At 44.7% G+C, this 14,012-nt stretch overlaps 1 long non-coding RNA gene across 1 annotated transcript in view; it reads right to left on the reverse strand.

Moving 5' to 3' along the window:
- Positions 1–9,885, reverse strand: part of LOC147379726 (uncharacterized) — a 30,780-nt gene extending 20,895 nt beyond the window's left edge. The window contains exons 1-2 of the long non-coding RNA XR_015169032.1: positions 9,588–9,885; positions 9,063–9,333 (exon numbers count right to left, since the gene is read on the reverse strand). This is a non-coding gene — a long non-coding RNA (uncharacterized LOC147379726). The remainder of the gene's footprint in view (positions 1–9,062; positions 9,334–9,587) is intronic.
- Between the last annotated feature and the right edge of the window lie 4,127 nt (positions 9,886–14,012).

Below are 14,012 nucleotides of genomic sequence, written 5' to 3' on the forward strand. Positions count from 1 at the left end.
TTGAATGGGGCTGCTTCTTTCACACTTGCTCTCCAGTACTAGAACTGCCTCCTCCTTTGCCAGATGAGGAAATGGCTTAGAGAGAATTAGCAGTTCTAATAACATACACCTAGGTACTGGCAATGCTGGCACCAAGATGTCTGATCTGTTGTCACTACACAATGATATAATGCACACAGAGTATTAAGGAGAAAGCCTGGTGCAGTGTAAATGCTCACTAAATGCTGGTCATAGCTATGATTAAAGCATACTGCCACAATAGGGACCCTTCAGAAGCTTTAACAGCTGGCTCAGCCTGGGCTTCCCTGGTGGCTCAGGTGGTAAAGAATCTGCCTGCAATGCAGGAGACATGAGTTGAATCCCTGGGTTGGGAAGATCCCCGAGAGGAGGAAAAAGTAACCCACTCTGGTTTTTTTTTTTTTTTTTTAAATTGAAGGATAATTGCTTTACGAAATTTTGCTGTTTTCTGTCAAACCTCAACATGAATCAGCCATAGGTATACACATATCCCCTCCCTTTTGAACTGCCCTCCCATCTCCCTCCTCATCCCACCCCTCCAGGTTGATACAGAGCCCCTATTTGAGTTTCCTGAGCCATACAGCGAATTCCCATTGGCTATCTATTTTACATATGGTAATGTAAGTTTCCATGTTACCCTCCTCATACATCTCACCCTCTCCTCCCCTCTCCCCATGTCCATAAGTCTATTCTCTATATCTATTTCTCCACTGCTGCCCTGTAAAAAAATTCTTCAGTACCATTTTTCTAGATTCCGTATATATGTGTTAGAATATGATATTTATCTTTCTCTTTCTGACTTACTTCACTCTGTATAATAGGCTCTAGGTTCATCCACCTCATTAGAACTGACTCAAATGTGTTTCTTTTAATGGCTGAGTAATAATCCATTGTATATATGTACCACAACTTCTTTATCCACTCATCTGTTGATGGACATCTAGGTTGCTTCCATGTTCTAACTATTGTAAATAGTGCTGCAATGAACAGTGGAATATGTGTGTCTTTTTCGATTTTGGTTTCCTCAGGGTATATGCCTAGGAGTGGGATTGCTGGGTCATATGGTAGTTTTATTCTAGTTTTTTTTAGGAATCTCCAGACCATCTTCCACAGTGGCTGTATCAATTTACATTCCCACAAACAGTGCAAGAGCGTTCCTTTTTCTCCGCACCATCTCCAGCATTTATTGCTTGTAGACTTTTTGATGATGGCTGTTCTGACTGGTGTGTATTCTTTCCTGGGAAATCCCATGGACAGAGGAGCCTGGCAGGCTACAGTCTATTGAGTCGCAAGAGAGTGGGACATGACTGAGCGGCTGAACAGCAACAGTCTGGAAGTTGAATTGGAGAGGAGACAGGACAGAAGCATGGAGGCTCAAGTGGCTCCTCCCAGACTGGGTGGAATGCCCTTCTCCTGTTCTCCTAGCACTTCTTCACAACATCCCATTTAATTAACTGATTCTTTGTCCCCCACAGTACTGTTCTAGGAGGACCAGCAAGTGAGAAGGTGCGTTCTCTAACCTCAGAGACTAATGACCTATGGGCTAGGATGCTATCATTATCCTCAAACACCCCAAAGAAATTTGGAGTGATAAACTTCAGAATTTGAGATTCTCTCACTCTGTTAGTTGTTCAATGCTGAAAGTTACCTAAGAGAATGCGCTTTTACATCATAAATTATTGTGTGATTTTTGTGTGTGTGTTTCCTCTCCTCAATTGGGATGTAAACTCTTTAAAGTAGGAATTGTATCTTCAACTTATTATCTTCTCTTCCACCTCGACAGCTAGTGTGCTGAGGAGCAGATAGGAAGCACTGAGTACATACAAAGTAGGGGACAGGTAGGAACCTGGTTTTGGGTTTTGGAGAAGGGGTAGGAAACTAGTCCCTCTGTTTAGAGTCATGCCGCATAAATGTGGATTGACTAAATTGCCAAGTGGCCGTCTATCCAAAAGTCAATTTTGTTTTTGCAAAGTAGTGAACATACTTTCAGAACTACCCTCAGAATGATGCCAGCCAGTCTTCTGCACACATTCACCAAGTCATGTCCCACATTTTTTAGTCACAAGTTGTGCATTTGGGTCGGCCAGAGAGGAATGTCTGGGGAAACAGGATAGTAGAAGGTAACAGCCACTGGAAGAATTTGGCCCCAAAGTCGAGGACTCCTCAATCAATATGCATGACTTTCAGAATTCCTATTTTAATCAGTGAAACGGAAATGAAATTCAATGTAGCTTTTAGTTAAAAAAAAAAAAAAACAAATTGCAAGTGGTATATGATATTCATGCATACCATTTCCTCTGAGATTCTTTTTAAGAATTGAAGAAAATAACCATATAACATACTGGAAAGAACACTAGCCTAGGCATCCAGAGATTTAATTTCATGCCCTAAATTTATCACCTAGTAGCTCTGTGATCAAAAGCAGTCAGTTCCCTCATCTTACCTCATTTCACTCATATATAGAATGAGTGGGTTGATGACACGTAAGCTCCCCTTCAGCCACAATAATAAATGAGTCCCTAATTCCCTGATTAGCATTGAAGTTCAGTCCATCCATCCATCCATCCATTCTTTCCACAAATATTTGCTGAATTCCTACTTGTGCTATGTCTATACGATTTGAGTCCTTGATAGGTTGATGGCCATCATCATCCTTCCAAGCACTCACATTCAACATCTTGAGTAAATTCTGACCCCTCCTCCTCTCTCACCCTGTTTACCTTCAACCAGTCCCTGATGTTTGTTCTTTCTCAGTGTGTATCTCCAGGCCATCTTATCCCTTCCCTGTCTGCTTTACTCTTCTTTCTGCCTCACTAGCTGTCATTTGAATTGTTGCAGAAACTTTCTAAGTGGTCTCCCAGCCTTAATACCCTTCCTTCTCAATTCACTTGCATGCTCTGCCCAGAGTTATCTCCGATCTTTGATTTTAATCAGTATTTTATGAAGATTTGTTATGTATAGTTTCTGTGCCTGAAAGCTTCAAGAATTCACAATCCAGAAAGGCAGAGAAAATTAAAGTATAAAGTACAACCTGATGTGGAACTGTGATGGTGGAGGATCTAACATCGCTCATGTTGTATTTCTTCATCTCCTCTCACAAAACCTTCCTCTTTAGTTGTTCCCTTATCCATGCATCTCACAAGCACTTATTTTCATGCCTCTAGCATCTCACTTATCACATCCTCTTACTGTTTATTCTCCATTTGTCTCTCTCCTTGACCAGACTGTGAGCTGCTTGATAGGAATCTAATCAACTTAAGCCAATGTTCCAAATCAGAAAGTTTCAGTGGCTTCTTTTTGCTCTTGTGTGGAAGTCCAAACCTTCATACTGAGCATTAAAGCCCTTAAGAGGACTTCCCTGGTGGCCCCATGATTAAGAATCCACCTTCCTGTGCAGAGGACATAGATCCCTAGTTCGGGAGGATTCCCACATGCCTTGGGGCAACTAAGCCTGAGTGCCCTAGAGCCTGTGCTCTGTAATAAGAGAAGCCACCACAATGAGAAGCCCTTGTGCTTCAAAGAAGACCCAATGAAGCCATTTTTTTTTTTTTAAGCCTTTGAGACTTTGGGTTTAACTATGTTTCCAACTAAGTCTGTTAATCAGCCCATATCCAATCCCACTTCAATCCCAAACCCTCTTCTTTCCAAGAACTTTTGCAGAGAATCTGATCCACTTGTTTAGAATTAATTTTCACTTGTTCCCAAATACGTCTTATAGCAAATGTCCTAACACACCTATGTCTATGTTTTACAGAGATTTTGTAAACTTTTTGTCTACTTCTTTCATAATGAGCTTTCATGGGGGAGTGCCCGTGTCCCTTGGCTTCTTGGATCCTTCATGGCACAGAGCCTACCTAGTGGCTGTTTCTTGGTCTGACTCTATGCTGAGCAGTTGCCACCTGCCAGGTGCAACTGCCACAAGCTTTGTGATGTTTTCTCCTTACAGCAGACCAGGAAACTAAGCTCACAAAGAGGCTAAGTAACCTGCTCAAGGCAACAACAGGTAAATGATACAATTCAAATTTGAACACAGGTGCCACTTAACAACCAGGCTCCACTGCTTGCCTACAAAGGGACATGATAAATGTGAAATAGTTTTGTAGCCACTTGGAGAAGTTGAATATATACTCAACCAGCATTTCCTGGTCAGCTAGGGAGATTTCTAATGGTTTTTTTTTTTTTTTGAACGAGTTGGCTCTGATTTTGCTCTTGTAGATTAAGTAGGAATTTGACAAAGAAAAAAAACATAGAAGTGTTCTTGTAAGAGAATAAAATGTAAGCTAAGACCCTGATACAGTGGATAAAGGGTGTTTGGCAGGAGAAGAGCAGGGCTATTTACTGATTCACTTCCCACTCAGACAGTAAGCAGTTGAGGGAAGGAAACGTCTCTGTCTGGCTCAGGGCTGTTTGTCTGTTGCCCACAGCAGAGTCTAATATAGATAGAGCACATGTCAAATAAATATTTCGTATGAATGAACCTACTCAATAAATACTATCTAGGTGTTTTTTGTGTGTGTTCATGTAATTTTAAACTCACTCTGAACCTAAGAGTGTTGATTGCCTTTATCGAGGCTTTAAAAGCCCAAACCCAAACTTTCAGTCCCTGAAAGTGAAACCTGCAGTCCCTAGAAAGTTTCACTGACCAACCCAGTTTCACCAACTGACTGAGTAAAAAACAAACATTAAACCAACAGAAAAAGCTACGAAAACTCAAATAAGAAAAAAAATCTTTCGGTTCCAAGAAACTTAGGTATTTTCAGTAATGTGCCTCCTGCAAGGAAGCCTGAGGGCTTAGATGGTGTCAGTTTCATTTCCAGTAGAGAGTTTTGACTTTCTGTCTCCTCAGGAGAGAGGGAAAGAGTCGCCCACCCCCCGAACCCCTGTCCAGCAGCTGTACCAGGGAATTGGGTCTGGAAACATGCAGAGAACCGACACACAGAGAACCGAGGCAAAATCAAAAAAGTTCTTCTCATGTTGCATTAGGTTGCTTCGTGTCTCCTTGTTCTGTGTTAGAGTAAGCTATAAGCATGTCTGTGTCAGGGAGCATATTCAGATCACAACATTAGTTGAATCAGTGAGTCAGAAAATGTCTCAAAGCAGAGCTGGTGAGTGGGGAATTTAGCATGAGAAGTAGAAAATGCATTCAACTCAGGTCAGGAGGACTGGCCTGTTTCTTCTCCAACACGTATGAGCTTGTGATCCTGAGCACTCACTTCTTTTCTCTGGGCTTATTTTTCCCTTTCATTTTTGACGTATTTGGCAGATCCTCATTATGGTAGGAGGGGAAAAGTCTGTGAAAACAGCTATGGAGTTTTTTCTTTTTTTAAAGGAGACATACATGAAAACTCTCTATGTGCATGGGATCTGGGAATTGGAGGGTTTTCCTTTTACTCTGACTTAGGGCTTCCCAACCTTAGCACAGTTAACATTTGAGGCCAGACAACTGTTTGCTATAGAGGGCTGTTCTTTCCATTGTAGGATGTCTTTCAACATGTCTGATCTCTACCCACTAGATGCCAGTAGCATCCTCTTCCCTCTCCCCAGTTGTAAAAACCCAACCAGACATTGCCAATTGTTCCCTGGGGGCAAAATTGCCCCTAGTTGAGAACCATAGGCCATGAGTTGCATTCCCAACTGAAAATAAAAGACTCCTTAGATTAGTGTAGCTGAGGATGGGCTTGGGAGGGTGTGGAAACCAGGTACAGCCTCCCTTCACGCCTAAGGATCTGGAAATGGGGCTTCCCACAGAGCTCAGGAAAGGTAGAAGTGCATGGAGTCTGGAGGCAGGAAATTAGCATTTGAGCCCTACATTATCACTGACTGGCTTTTTGACGTTCATGTTGCTGACGTTTCTGAGCCTGAGTCCCTGTGAATCCAATGGAAATGGTACCTCGTCTCCATGCATCTCCTTTCCGTTTTCCCAGCCTCCATGCACACCACCAAAATATTGGCAGAAGGACCAAAAGTTATGTATGTGAAAGACACTGTGGGCTAAAATGTCAAATATTTGTTATCACTCTAAAGGCTCATGTCTGGGGAGAATTCCCTGGGGGTCCAGTGGTTAAGACTCTGCGCATTCAGTGCAGGGGGCATGGGTTCAACCCCCAACTGGCAAACTAGGATCCAACAGGCCAAGCGGTGCAGCCAAAGAAAAAGGTTTGATTTTTCTGAGAGAGCATAGAAAAGGAACTTTATTACTGAATGATTTTCCTATCAAAAGTGGTAATGGTGCCATTGCAGGTGGCCTCACAGCAATATGAGAACAAATAATAGAGAACACCTAGGGAATACTGCCCAGCACCATCAAGACTGGATTTCCACTGGGTTTGAGTTTGTTAGCATTTGTCCAGTAAAAATGAAAAGCCTCCTCCTAGAGGGTGTCATGGTGTTTATCAGGCAAAGGCAAGGAGGAACAGATAGTTGTTCACATCCCTGGAAGTAACTTGGTGCTGGGTTGACTCTTCAATGGGGCTTTCAGCCTGAAAGAGGCCTCAGGGACTCCTGTCTTTGACGACAGAAAATTTCAGGACTAAGAAAGTCTTCTGATGGCTGCTGGTTCCTCCTAGTGGGAGTCAAGGGGCTCTGGTCACAGTCAGGCCTAGAATGGGTGACCCTTCTAACACCTCAGGCCAAAAGCCAAATCAGGCCAGACCCAGGGCCACTCTCCAGGAAGCTCAGTTAGCTCAGAAACAATCTAGAGTTTCAAAGCAGAAACCTCTCAGGTCCAAGGGACAGGTTCAAGTCAGAAGGGGTAGTATAACACACACTTGTGAATTCTTTGGTGCATGGACTGCTCTTTCATCTTTTGAGGGTGGTATAGAATAGTGGCTAAGGGCACTTGCTTCTGAGCCACAAGTGTGTATCCGGGCTCTGCTTCTTGTCAGCTGTGTGACCCTGGACCTGCAGTGTGTGCTTTGTAAATGTTAGCTGTGCTGTTTGATGTGCTACTTGATGCTCACAGCAACCTCTGAGGTCAGTGGTGTGATCATCTTCACTTTGCAGAAGTGGAGTCTAAAGTTCAGACAAGCACGTCCCGGCGCAGCACCCCCTCCCTCAGAGCACCCCCACATATCTGTGCCCTCCTCTTCTTCTGAAGCCACTCTTTCCTCTGCCTCCGCTATCTAAATGCCATCTGTCCCCCAAGCCTGTTCACATGCTAGCTCCTCTATGCGTTCTGCCTCCAGGGTTAATCTCAGCTTCCTCCAAGCTCCATAGTATTTTGCTGGTATTTCCGTTACACTAAGACACTTGGGCTGTGGTAGGCAAGAAAAAGGATCAAGATAAGGACATGACACATGGCAGACTGTGATAAAGCCTGGAGAGAAAAGCTCAGATGAAGAACTCAGGAGGATCAAAGGAAAGAAGGTTTCCTCCCTGAAGCATACCTTCCCGCTTCTCCTATCTGCCAGTCGCAATACGTCATGGTACCTTTTAAAGTCCTCATCACTTTCTAGTTCCAATGGAAGCTGACTCCGTAAATGGTCTCTCGCTTCTGCTATGGAGTATCTTAGGGGGTGGAATGGATTCACCTCCGCATCCCTCACAGCACATGGCTCAAGGTTGCAAGCACTTAAAAATGCACACAGCTCTGAACTGAGAAAAGCTTGCTGACAGTGGGTGATGGTGCTGGATTGACGGTGGAGATGATAGTGATAAGAGGAAGGTTAACTGAACCGAAACCCAGCCGTCACGAAGGGTGATGTACGCACGACGTTTCACTATGACTGAGTGAACAACAGGAGATCCACGAATCAGACCTAGAAACACAGCCCACTCATTGGCAAACTAAGAAACTGGAAAATGGAAAAGGCATTTGGGCGGGGACTATCTTATCAGATTCGGTCTGATCTATAGATTAAGGTAGCCCTGGCCTATGGAAATGTTGCTTCCTCTGATTGTTTCAAAAATATAACTTTCACAATCATTTCAAAAACTCTATTTATTATGATTGTTCATTGAGGAAGATACAGAAAATATCCAAAGGTAGATATAAAAAAAGCAATCTCATCATGGCAAGTGGGGTACTATTAAATTTCACTATAGTTCCCTTGTTCTATCTGTTTGACTTTATGGAGATGATATTGATTCTGTAGATAACAAAGTATTCTAAGTTTATTTTTAGAACAAATAACACATGCATAACATCCACAATTTAAAAGGCACAAAAGGGGGCAGGGAGAAGACAGTCTCTCTCTTGCTCCTGTTTCTCATCATCCAAATTTCTCCCAAGTCTCCTACATCTCCTTTGAGACGAGTCTGATGCTTATGTGTGCTCAGTCACTAAGTCGTGTCTGTCTCTTTGCAACCCCATAGACTGTAGCCTGCAAGGCTCCTCTGTCCATGGGATTCTCCAGGCAAGAATACTGGAATGGGTAGCCATCTCCTCCTCCAGGGGATCTTCCCAACCTAAGGCTAGAAACTGTATCTCCTGTGTCTCCTGCATTGTAGGCATATTCTTTAACCACTGAGCCATTGGGGGAATCCCTGATGCTTATATCTGTCCATTTTTAAAGTTAATCCTTAAAAAGTCCCTTAGTCCTTCAAGGTTTTCAAGAACCAAAAACTATCTATCAGATAAAAGCATCACTAATGTAATGTTATCTGTGCTGAGAAAGATGCGATTATACCACCTGGATGCCAGTTACATAACCAGAATTGCATCCTGCATCTCTTCCTAAAGATCATTCTCAACCCACAAAGACAGTTAGTTGGAGGTTCTCAACCATGATACGTTCCCTTAGAAACAGCTCTTTGCTCCAAAGATTTATCTGAATCTTCACAAAGCTCAGAACTTGAAATCAGAGTCTCTGTGTGTCTGGATTGCAGTGACTAAGACATTAACCCCAGGCCCACGTCCCAGGCCCCTCCTACTCCCAGGCTCAGACCTGGCAGGGCCATCCTCATGGTGTTCTGCCCTCGTGTGCTTGCTGGGCTGGGAGGCGGAGGAAGAGTGGGTGGGGGAATTCCAGCTCCAATGAAGCGGTTTTTAAAAAATCATTTCCATAAAATCTAGCTCAAAATAGAGAAAGCCATTCTATACTTACCCAAATTCTGTCCTCTTCAAACTCGCCTCCCTGCCCTAAACATGATGAAGTGGTGGAGGGGCCCAGGATTCTTTCCTGGAGATCTGGTGCCACATGCTGCCCCATGGGCTTATGTGGTCAGAAATCCTCCCACTCCGAGTGTATGCCGGCCACCACAGCTTGCAGATTTTCTCCCCTGTAGGCAGTTTTCAGAGTTTTTCAGGAATCGGCTGCGATTTTGAAGTTTCTTTGCCAGTACAGTGAATTTCCCTCCTCGCCTCCGAAGATCCATCTGATAAAGATACAGAGGCATCTTGAATTCACAACAAACCTCCCCACCCCGCCCCCCCACCCCACCAGCCCCTCTCTGAACAACACATCGTCTGGCAGCAGGAGGCGTTTGATTACATTTGGCTGGAGTGCCCGCATCAACTCCAGTTGTCCCTGAATTGGAACTGATGGGCCTCACGTGCTTCAGCCAACAGTTTGCCTTCACCCACTCCCCTCTCTGAAATGAACCTTCCTCTGGGAAAACAAGAAACCTACATGCCATCCTGGGTGAGAGAGGGACAGGAGCTGGGTCCCAGCATCGCATCCCTGGAGTGACAGGCAAGAGAAGATTCAGAGGGGCTCCTGACAGCAAGCCTAGCCTCAAGGGTATCTGGAGAGACCCTCTGAACCACAGGACACAAATGCTCTCTCCGCAGGACTTGATGTTCTGTGTTCCTTTCAGCTCGCGGGCATCAATTGTCCCTGTGTGCAGGGTAAGGCACCAAGCAACTGTCCCCTTCGGCAAGCCTCCATGACCTCTCTCCTTCTATTCTGACTTATTTGCTTGGTGAGTCACTGCGGCAGGCAGAATAATGGCCCCCAAAGATGCCCATGTCCTAATCCCCAGAACCCATGAATATGTTATATTAAATGGTGAGGGCTAATTAAGGCTGCAGATGGAATTAAGCTTGCTCATCAGCCTTAAAAACAAAACAAAACAAAAAAAAAAAACCCTTAAAAACTAGGAATATTATCCAGGACTAATCATGTGCCCACAATGTAATTGCAAAAGTCCTTAAATACGGAAGAGCCAGGCACAAGAGTCAGAAACAGAGTGATGGCTTGGTAAGAAAGACTTGACCTGCTGTGGCTGCCTTGGAAGATGTAGGAAGGAACCATGGACCAAGAAAGAATGAGTTGTCTCTTTAATCTGGAAAAGACAAGGAAACAGATTTTCCCCTAAAGCCTCCTTGATTTTAACCCAGTGAGACAGACCTATTCAGACTTCTGACCTCCAGAGCTATAATAGTTGTGCTGTGACAGTAGTCATCGGAAACTAAGACTGTCACCATGGACTTGCCATGTACCCAGCCTGGTACCAGGTGGTGAGCTGAAGGAACTTTCCCCAAGCATGTGATTTCTACCTTGTATCAGTCATCAGGGTCCAATCAGGGAAACTGAAGCCACTCTAAGTGTCTAAAAGTGGGAAATCTAAGGCCAGTCAATGGCTAAACAGGTGATAGGAAGAAGCCACAAAGCCAATCCAGCCATTAGCCGTAATAGTGGTTGCTAGTAGGATTCTACTAGGCTGGCCTAGAGAGGGACATAGAGAGGAGGTCATACACTGAGTCCAGAGGATCACCTGGCAGAAGCTGGACCAAAGTGGGCCTGTCTATGGAGGGGACAGAGCCCTGCTGTAGAAGCTTCCTGAGACAGAAAGGGGAGAGAGGTATGTATCCAGTTTCACCTTTTCTCCTACCCTCCAATCTGCTGCCAACACCCTCCACTGACTCTTACCAGTTGGAAGGCGAGTGACATGGAAGCCTGGGTACACAGCCCTTCTGCAGGTCAGAAAAGAGCTGGGAAACAACTCCGAATGGATAAAAGAATTTGTTGATGAATAGGTCCCAGACTGGTACACAACTCTTTTCTACTTTGATCGCCTTGAATCTTCGACAGTTTATTGTTTAAAAATCCAAATTCTTCACTGTGGCTTCTAAGACCTGACCTAAGCTAGCCCTTCTCTAACTTCTGTGCTCTCATCCTATGAAGTTCTCCCTTCACTCACAGCACCCCAACCATGCTGGCCTTTGTTCCGTCCTCAGCATCCGAGGCAAGTCCCATCTTGCCACCTTGTACTTGTTTGCCGTAGGCCTCTGCTCCTCCTCTTGTCTCTTCCCTAACTGATTACTTTTTATCATTGGAGTCTCCACTTATAAAATACCCTCTCCCATCTAAAATAAGCCCCCTCACCTAAACTCACCATCATATTCCCCTATTTATTTTCTTCAGAGTAGCTATTAAAATATTATGTGAAATTATGTTGGTTATATGTGTACCTATTTATCATAACCTTCCCCAAACTGTAAGCTCCTTGAGGGTAGGGATCTGTCTTGATACTTGCTGCGTCCTTGTATCAGCATTGGCTAGGTGTTCACCAAAATCTCTTCTTCTTCCTGGAAACAAAGTAAGGCTCATGTCATATTCCTTTGTTGTTAGGTGGGCCAGAGTTGGAGCTAATGAAACAGGAGTGGAAACAGTCAGGGCTGCTTCCCCGGCCTGGCCCATGAAAGCCTCTCATGCACACTCCTGCATGTTTCCCCCTTTCTGCCACATGATGACAAGGCCCTTTGGGATGGTGGAGGCACAAGATGAAAGGAACTGGGCTGTCGAATGACTAAATGAAGAAGGGTTGCCCCAGCAACCTACATACCCATCCAGGACTGTTATGTGAATAAGAAATAAATGTGTTTTGTATTGAATCATTACCTTAGCCTATCCTAACCAAAACAACTCCCACTGCCAAGAATTCCCAGAGTTTTGTCCATAATTGGCTCTCAACAGCTACTGAATAACTGATGGCTAAACACTCAGTAATTATATGTTCAGTGATGGAGTGTCTTTTCCTTATGCTCATGCCTTACCTGCCAAACTCCCTGTATATTCATCTCTGGACTCTTGATGGCTTCCATGGAGCCTCAACCTTCAAAGATGCTTGATGGGTGTGTGTTGCATTGGTTTCTAGGCAGCACGAGGGAGACAGTGACAAGGCAGGGTCTGTCTTGACCTTGTGAGTTTAAGAAGGTGTTCTGTGTTGCTATGACTACCAATGTTTGTGTAGTTCTTTAGAGTTATCAAAGGGTTACTCACTTGATACAATTACTCTGAAAGGAAATGGCTATTACGACCCCCACTTTACAGATGATGAATCCGAGCTCATAGAGCTTATCTCATTCAAGATCTTGCTTTTTCAAGGAATGAAGTTGGTGTTATTTCATGGCTCAAAATCATTTATGGAGTACCTAAAAATGTGCTAGGGGATTTCCCAGATGGCTCAGTGGTGAAGAATCTGCCTCCCAAGCAGGAGACATGGGTTTGATCCCTGGGTCAGGAAGATCCCTTGGAGAAGGAAATAGCAACCCACTCTAGTATTCTTGCCTGGGAAATCTATAGACAGAGGATCCTGGTGGGCTGCAGTCCTTAGGGTCTCCAAGGAGTAAGACACAACTTAGTGACTAAACAACCACCATAACACAGTGTGCTAGGCCCTGGTTAAAGCTCCTATACCTAGTGGGGGCTTAGGAAACATGGGAACCCAAAGTTCTAAAGAAGTTGGAATAACCTCCCAGAAAATAAGAGAGGCCCCAGTTCCAGCCCAGGACTGAGAGCTTTGCTTGTGTCTTGCAGCTTATGTGTTTAGCTGAGACGCTGCCACAGCTGTGTGCCTTAGTATAAGTTTCTGGGTGGTCTCTCAGACCTGCCTGGAGGCCACAGCGCGGCTGGAACCCCTCAGTGACTCTCACACTTGCCCAGGCTAACGGCCCTGGCAGTCTGAGTCTGCCCTTTTCCATACATTCTTTCCTCCTTCCCGTGCCAAGATTGCAGCAGACAGTTGAGAGTGGGTTCCAGGCCATTTAGCTTAGTCAGAAATTTGGGTGAAAGTTTCCTCCCGCCCACCCCAGGCCTCAGATAACCCATCAGGGTGTGACAACCTGCAAGAATGAGGAGGAAGGAACACCGTGGAGACTTTCGGGCCCGGGATTGGAGCAAAAGTTTCGGCAGCTACTGCTTTTCTCCACCCTCTCCTGGCTGTACAAAGTGTGTCAGGAATGGGTCGGCTGGAAAGCTTAGGACAAAAAGCCCAAGAGGATGTATTAATAACTTGTCTAAACAGAGATGTCAAAGGCCCTGGAGGGTCACCTGTAGGCTGGGTTATTTGCCAAAGCAGAGGAGGCAAATGCTGGAGACTGAGGGGCCTGTGAAGTGGAAGAGGTGAGTGCGGTGGCCCCTCTCTGCCAGGGCCCAGCCTTTCCCAGCCTGACGACACCTGTACCTGCTTGGGTGCCTCTGTCTGTAAATAAATCCCGGCTGCTCTTACAGTGCGGGACGTTCCACATACCGTACATCTGAGGTGGGGTGAAATACAAATAGGCCTTTTCATAATAGCTTTACACCTGGAGCAGCAGAGGACTGGTTTACTGCCTTGGTAAACAAAAGTCTGAATTCAAAGCAGAGTACAAACTTTGCCCAAGGCACTTCTGACAGTGCACCTCGTGTTTGCAATGTGAACTCGATACATATGTGTACACGATGTGAAGCGATGGAAGCCTGGCCCCTCTCTCTTTCTCTCTCTCATCTGATTTCCAGGGTTTAAAAGTTCATGTGTGTGTGCGTGTCTGTGGTGGGGAGTACAGAGAGGGAATTTGCTTTGGCTCTGACTTTTTGAGCATTTTGAAATCATGCAGTTTGGTGTGTAAAAAAAAAAAAACAAACCCAAACCTGTGAGCCAATTTATATTGTATTTCAGGGAGAGTGTACTCCTTGCTACTTTCAAGGTGACAATTAGGATTTGAGGGTGGGAGACAGGGTAAACCAGTTTGGGGAACACACACAGGAATCAGGATTTGCCTTGAACGTAAATGAAATATTAAAAACATAATAAATATTTATTCAGTGCCTATTATGTGACAGGCATAGAAC

The sequence above is a fragment of the Bos grunniens genome, chromosome 1 (genome assembly GCF_055505025.1).
Source record: "Bos grunniens cultivar Pamir isolate PY7600 chromosome 1, Bosgru_T2T1.0, whole genome shotgun sequence".
In the NCBI taxonomy this organism is placed as follows: Eukaryota; Metazoa; Chordata; class Mammalia; order Artiodactyla; family Bovidae; genus Bos; species Bos grunniens.